Here is a 7,306-nt window from a genome sequence, read left to right as displayed (position 1 = left end):
TCACTGGAGACTGGAAGATCAAGATATTTTTTGTTGATTCCATACAGAACGTCTGTGATCTCAGCTTTGTTACTGACTCTGTTTTTCTCTCCCCATTGTGGAGTGATAAAATTCAGAGGAAATACAGTTGCCTGGATTGAATGAAGTGCTGACAAATCACTGAAAGATGTGTCTGGAAAGTTACACAGTGAGGAGAGGTATGGTAACCCAGCAGGTCTTCTAGCTTAGACATTAGAACGTTACAGCGCAGTGCAGGCCCTTCGGTCCTCGATCTTGCATTGACCTGTGAAAGAAATGTGATGCCCATCTAACCTTCACCGTTACATTATTATCCATATATATGTCCAATGCACGTTGAAATACCCTTATATTCAGCGAGTCTACGACTGTTGCAGGCAGGCTGATCCACACTCGTACTACTCTCTGGGTAAAGAAATTAACACAGTTATCTGTCCTAAATCAATCGGCATTCAATTTAATGCTATAGCTGCTCGTGTTGGCCTTCGCCGTCTGAGGAAAGCTGCTCTCACTCCCCACTCTATCTCACCTTCTGATAATCATATAAATCTTGATTAAGTCACCTGTCCACCTTCTTCTCTCCGACGAAAACAACGTCAGTCTCCTCATATTTTGCTCGAAAGAACTTCGATCCACACCAGCCACCATCCTAGTAAACCTCCTTTGAAACCTTTCCAGAGATTTCACATTTTTCCAAAATTCAGTGACCAGAGCTGCATGCAATACTTGGTGGTGCCCTACCAGGTGGTAAAGCCGCAACTTCTGTGATTTTATGGAATGGTCTGGGCACTTGTTGGGATCACGACAGAAAATGTCCTGCATTGTGCTGGCAAGTGGTGGAGTTCAGTGGGATTGAATATTGGTGAAAGTGGAAAAGAATGTATACCTTCCACCGCTTCCTGTCACCAGTAAGCATGTCCAAGTTACAACTCATTCAGACATATTTCCTCATCTTTAAAAGATATGCACACTTGCAGTTTGCCATGAGAAACGTTTTGTCAATTAATTCAGTACTGACAGGATTACCGTTTAAAGCAAACGGTCATACCAGACAAAATGAGGTGCCACGTGAAAGTATATGTTTTCCATTCAGGAAAGATAAAATCGAATTGTTCATAGAAAATTGTGGTGAACTGTCTGCTGATTTTTTTGATGAGGTAAGAATAAGTCTTCATGAAGTTAATCCAGAACGATCAGATAAATGTAGATTGGAAAAAGAAAAGACAAAGGTTCTATGACACCACTGTGCCTGAAATCTGGGAATGAAGGAATATAATGGATAGTAGCAATATTGATCATAAATTGGCTGCGTGAAATGTTACTGATGGAGGGTGCTTGCCTGAGACTTAGATTTTCATGCTCCTCGGATGCTGCGTGACCTGCTGTGCTTTTTGAAAAGCATAATGAAGTCTACTTGAGATAGCTAAGTTCTGTGGGTATTCGATATTCTGTTCATTACGTTTCATTCCTTAGTTTGACTAAGCTGACTCTGATCTCCAGCATCTGCAGTCCTCACTTTCACCTGCGGGAAAGGGAACAGAGTCATCATTAACAAATGTGTTTTGAACTGGAAGAATTTTTCAAGCGAAGTTTGATTGAGCGTTGGGATGTGGAAGTTCTGGATAGATTAGTTTAGCCCAACAGCATTCTATGATTGATCAGAGCCTCCAGTGCGCCCATGAGTTTCTCTGATTGGTTGGAGGACCAATGCCTCCAGCTTTGTCATGGTAGGACCGCCTCTTCCTCGCTGTGGACATTATACGTCAACAATTGGGATGGGTCCTGCAGCATGCATAGGATTAACATGATTGGTGAGCATGCTTGTAGCGAGTGATCATTGGAACGAAATGTTGTCGTCTCCAATCGATAGTCGGCGAGTGAGGGCTAAAGGAAAGGGAAGCGCCAGGTGCTAGAGCCCAGTTAGAGGTTTCGTGTTTGGTCATTATATAATTCTGGACCCAAACATAGGGTATCTGGGGTCGCGAATTAAGCCAAAGAGTCTGAGTCTTCTTCCCAGAAACAGATCCAAGTCAGCAGCCGCTTTTTCTGGTTCAGTTTTATCTTTTTTTAATTTATCAGGTCACTGTTGGTTCATCTATCTTTAGTGTGAATAGAGATGAAAATGAATGAGATTGTTTAAAATCATTGTTGTGGTCCAGAAGGATGTGGTATTGTTGAGAGACGTTTGGCTGTGTAATCGTGACTGTGATTGATGGGAAAGTATACCCCATGAACATCTCTGTCCCTTACCTAGCTATAAATGTTTTAGAGACGGAAATAAAGGGCATACATGTTTCTTCTGGGAAAAAAACCTGCTTTGAAAGGTGATGAAGATTGGACTGAAGCAGTGACAGTGATTATCTTTATTGCTTTTTCAATTAGTGAACATCACTGCTATTAATCATTTCCGTGCTAACATCACGGCTCTTAAGTGTCACTCTGCAGAACGGGCCAGTGGCGCAATGGATAACGCGCCTGACTACAGATCAGGAGACCGTAGGTTCGATTCCTACCTAGCTCGAGGGCAGTGTGCACTTTTATAACGCATTTAAAAATTGTTTTTTCTGCGGCCGAAGAAAAGGCATGAGTTCCTAATCTGCAGAAACGAGAATGCCTTCATTAAATGTCCACGATAACATGAGAGCCAATGTTTCAGCGTCATCACAGGAGGGAAGCCAAATAGTCGCACACGTTGGTCATGGGCACCTTTCCACTTTACAAAGCCGCTGATCGCATCACCGTTGCTCGCGGGAATTCTCGGCTGTGAGCATTTTTTAAAAACTCCTTGGCCAATGGAATCAGAGAAGAATGAAGAGTTCAATGTCCAACTAATCTTTATAGAGAGTGAGTTCCAGATTCTACCACCTGCAGACTGAAAAAGTTTTCCTACAGATCTATTCAAAGCTTTCTGCATCTTGTCTGAAATCTACAAACCCTGGTGATCGATCAAGAACAAATGTTTCCTTCAATCTGTAATTCCATGCTCCTCATTATTTCGGACACGTCAATCATTTCTCTTCATAATCAGCTCTGCTCTGAGAAAAAATCTCCCGTTTTGCCTAGGCCAGACCACTCAAAACATTCTTATGCAGGAAATTCAGAGCGTAACGTCGCTTTTTGTTTTGGTGAGTGTATAGTAAGATTTACTTAGAATACTTTAGCTAGTTTGACTTCCAGTTTTTAAAACAGAAAGAAAATTATTCACAAAACTAAGGAATGAAACGCAATGAACAGAATATAGGATACCCACAGAACTTAGCTATCTCAAGTAGACTTAATTATGCTTTTCAAAAAATACACAAGTCTGATAATTAAGTCCCATAAACACAGAATACAAATGAAGCTGGTTTACAGGTCGATATTAGAGGGGCAGAAGAAGAGAAACATGTACATCACTGGCATCGCTAGGCACATTGAAAACCTTCGTGTAATTAGGTGTGTTTGATACTTTGGCAATAGTTAACAAAGTATTTAGGCTGTCAAATACCTTTTGAAATTCTTGCGTTCGCTGAAATTTCTTGCCTGCTTTCAGCAATTCGGTGAGTGGAGCAGTCCCACTTCTAACAGTCAGCACAAATTTTCAGTAGAAGTCACTCAATCCAGTAAACCGTCATATTGCTCTTTTCGTCAACAATGTATAAAAATCCCCCGTAACTTTCGTTTTCTCATCCTGTGGGGCTCTTTGTCTATGTTCAACGACACAGCCCAGGAAGGTGTCTTTGGCTTTGGCAGATTCACTTTCAGCTAGGTTTACAAACCAGTTTCACTTCCGAATTCGATCAAACAAGCCTGATAAATGCTGTAAATGTTCAATCCATGAGAGACTGAATGTCACCAGGCACAGCACACACCAAACAGTTGTCAATCTGGCAATTATCTTGTCCATTAACCTCTGAAATACGAGTAAAGTGATTTCCGTACAAACGGCATTACTTCAAATTTCTGCACTCCAGTTGCCGTTACAAAATGGCCTTTGATCTTTCCGACAAAGTTGACTGCCAGTAACATTTGAGGAAGTCCAACTTGGAAACGTAAGTTGCTCTTCCAATCTCTTCCACACAGTCCTCCAACTGCAGATGCGTATATGCACCAGTTTTTCTAACAACATCGACTTTGTGATAGTCCACACATAACTTTTGGATCTTACCTGGCTTTGGCACCATGATGATGGGTGAACTCTATTGATTGAAACTCACTTCGGTTACGCCATCTTGGAGCATACCTTACATCTCCTTATGAACTTGCACCAACTTTATAGCGTTATGCCTGCAAGGATGTTACAAAATCAGAACAGCATCTCCTATATTTACATCATCTACAATTAGGTTATTAATTCCCAGTTTATTTCAGCAGATCTCCCCATGCCAGAGTAATAACTCTTACGATTTTCTTCTGGAAGAGAACTGAATAACTTTACCAATATTGGACAACTTTTGCATTGTCCAATTTTATTTCAGAAACGTCCAATGCAGAATTCCCTGCAAGTGGTTCTTCCCAGTGTGTTATAGTCAACAACACATTCTCCCCTTGCGTTCGTTCTCTGCCAAAATACCATTAGCGCATGTTCCCATCACACGTTCTGTGAGATTCCTTCATGCCAGGAATTCCTATCAAGTAGCTAACCTCACTCAATTTTCTCTCAACTTGATAAGGTCTTCTAAATTTTGCTTTAAAGTTTCAATAATTAATGAAATTTAAATAAATACATTGTTCCCAGTGGCAAAATTCTGATTTTTTGTTTCTCATACACTTCCTGATTTACCATTTGCTGCGATACTTTTAAGTGCTGTCTCGACAACTCTCCAACATTATTTAGTCCAACTCTAAAATTTGACACATCGTCCAAATGCGTGGTCTCTGTAATCTGACTTATTAATAGTTCCTTATTAAATTGTAATGGCCCTCTTTCTTTATGCCCAAAATTGGTCTCAGATGTTTTAGTTTTGTGGATTCTTTTGATATATCTCAGATCACAAACAGCACTAACGCAACTCCCTTATGGAAATAATCTGGCTACCCCTAGCCATAAAACCTCAACACAGTCTTTAATAATTGACGCCGCCTTTCCAGTGCACCCTGTGATTCTGGATGGTAAACAGTAGATTTGATTCAGTTTAATCATCAGCTATCTATATACTCCCTGGAAAGTTGGATGTGAAGTTTGACCCTTGACCTAATTGTATCTCTGACGGTAGTCTTTATTTAGTTTTTGTAAAATTCGTAATTTTTCCTCAATCCTTTTAGCTGTCATCTTGCAGAATTGAACAGCATTTGGAAATCTCGTCAATACATCCATTTATGTTAATTAATACTTATTCCCATCTTTTATTGGATGTAGGGAATCTACACAATGCATCAAGACAATTATGACAGATTCCGTGAACGCTGCAGCAGATATTAAAGGTGCAGGCTTTATTATTTCCCATGGCTTTCCGTTTAGTTTAAATGTATGACACGTCTGGCAAAATTCAACTACATTCATCTGCAATCCAGGCCAGTAAAAATGTCTTTGTATTTTAGCCTCCGTTTTCCTCACGCCTAAGTGACATTCAATTTGTGGCACATGCGGCACTCGCAGCACCACTTTTCTGCACCCTACTGGGAAAAAAAAACATTTTGCCCATTTCTCACGGGCTTGAATATATGTTGGTATCCATTTCCTCCTTAACATATCATTTGCTCAGTAATATCACACAGGGATGCTTTCAATCTCCTTCTAAATGTATGTCTTCTGATCCAACTGCATTAATTTTTCATCTTTCTGCTGTAACTCAGTAGCATAGCTGAGCTGAATATACTTGCGTTTTGAACGTTTGTCCTCTGCTGTGTCCCACTTATTTGACAATAAATAAATTGTCATCTTGATGCATTGTGTAGGTTCCCTACATCCAATAAAAGATGGGAATAAGTACTAATTAACTTAAATGGATGTAATCATGTTTCAGCCTCCTAATCCGTGCCTTTTGATTTCTCCAGCTTCAGATTGTGACTCTGTGATTGCGTAAAGACACAATCTGGGAAAATTCCTTTATCAACGTTCTGCATTTCTGCACTTATCGGCATCTCGGCTGGCTTTTCAACTGAACTATTCAGCAGGCTTACCAGTGATTGAGCTATATCATTTGCAAGCACAAATTGTATTCTTGGAGCTGAGAGTTTATCCAGAACTCCCACCACAAACTCCCCACTCTTTTCTGCCCACTCTCACCTCACTGTACATAACTGAGCAATGTTTCGTCCCATCATGAATTCCTGTACACATAGTTCTTCAGGAGTACATATTTCCCCATCCTTCTGCATCACAGACTGAGACGATCCTGTGTCCCTTAATATTATTACCTCTCAATCTGCTATTCCTGGCCAAGGTAAATACACTTTAACTTTGCAGGTATATTTTTCAAGCAGATCTGGCACTTCTCCCTTACCAACCTCTAATCGGTTTGTGTACTCTGATGCAGCTTTCCAGCCACCAGTGAGCTTTTTATTATCATGCCAACAAAGCATCCAGGCTTGTTATTTTTTCCTGCATTTGACTTTACAGTGCTTTCCATAAATCTCCAAGATTGATTTCATGTGGCCTACTTTATTGCAATGAAAACCTCAGATCTTGTTCCCTTCAAGGTTTTCCTATTTACCCTGTGATAAGTTATCCTCATGATCTTCACAGAGATTTAACTTTCCCTTTCCACGTGAGGATTTCTCTTTTCCCAATTTCTATCCCTCAGGCTTAAAATGCTTCTGGATGCCCAACCTTGTTTTATGGACCAGTTCATTACAATCAGCCATTTCAGCTGCTATCCTTGTCGTTTTAACAATATGCTCTTCCAGAGTAATCTTATCTTCAGCTTTTTTCTCCAGCGTTTTAATGTGAATTCCTTTAATAATTGGCAATTTCTGAAGTTCAAACTCTGTCTCCCTTTCTCTCTGCTCTGCTGCTCTCTCTTCTTCGAATCGTACCAGAAACTGTTTGAAATCTGGTGTTTTGTCCTTATCTCTCGCGTCTAACCCAAGCTGCTTCATATTCAATTAACGTTTAAACGTGCACGGTGGCACAGTGGTTAGCACTGCTGCCTTACCGCGCCTGAGACCCAGGTTCATTTCCCGACTATGGTGACTGACTGTGTGGAGTTTGCACGTTCTCCCACATTCCAAAGATGTGCGGGTCAGGTGAATTGGCCATGCTAAATTGCCCGTAATGTTAGGTAAGGGGTAAATGTAGGGGTATGGGTGAGTTGTGCTTCGGCGGGTTGGTGTGGCCTTGTTGGGCCCAAGGGCCTGTTTCCACACT

General features: G+C 40.8%; 1 non-coding gene across 1 annotated transcript; it reads left to right on the top strand.

Annotated features, from left to right (window-relative positions):
* Nucleotides 1-2,466: 2,466 nt before the first annotated feature.
* Nucleotides 2,467-2,539, top strand: trnac-aca (transfer RNA cysteine (anticodon ACA)). The gene has a single exon. It is a non-coding gene; the product is annotated as a tRNA-Cys (tRNA).
* The last annotated feature ends 4,767 nt before the right edge of the window (nt 2,540-7,306 follow it).

This window comes from Hemiscyllium ocellatum, chromosome 7 (genome assembly GCF_020745735.1).
Source record: "Hemiscyllium ocellatum isolate sHemOce1 chromosome 7, sHemOce1.pat.X.cur, whole genome shotgun sequence".
NCBI lineage: Eukaryota > Metazoa > Chordata > Chondrichthyes > Orectolobiformes > Hemiscylliidae > Hemiscyllium > Hemiscyllium ocellatum.
This window is presented reverse-complemented; position numbering and strand designations above follow the sequence as displayed.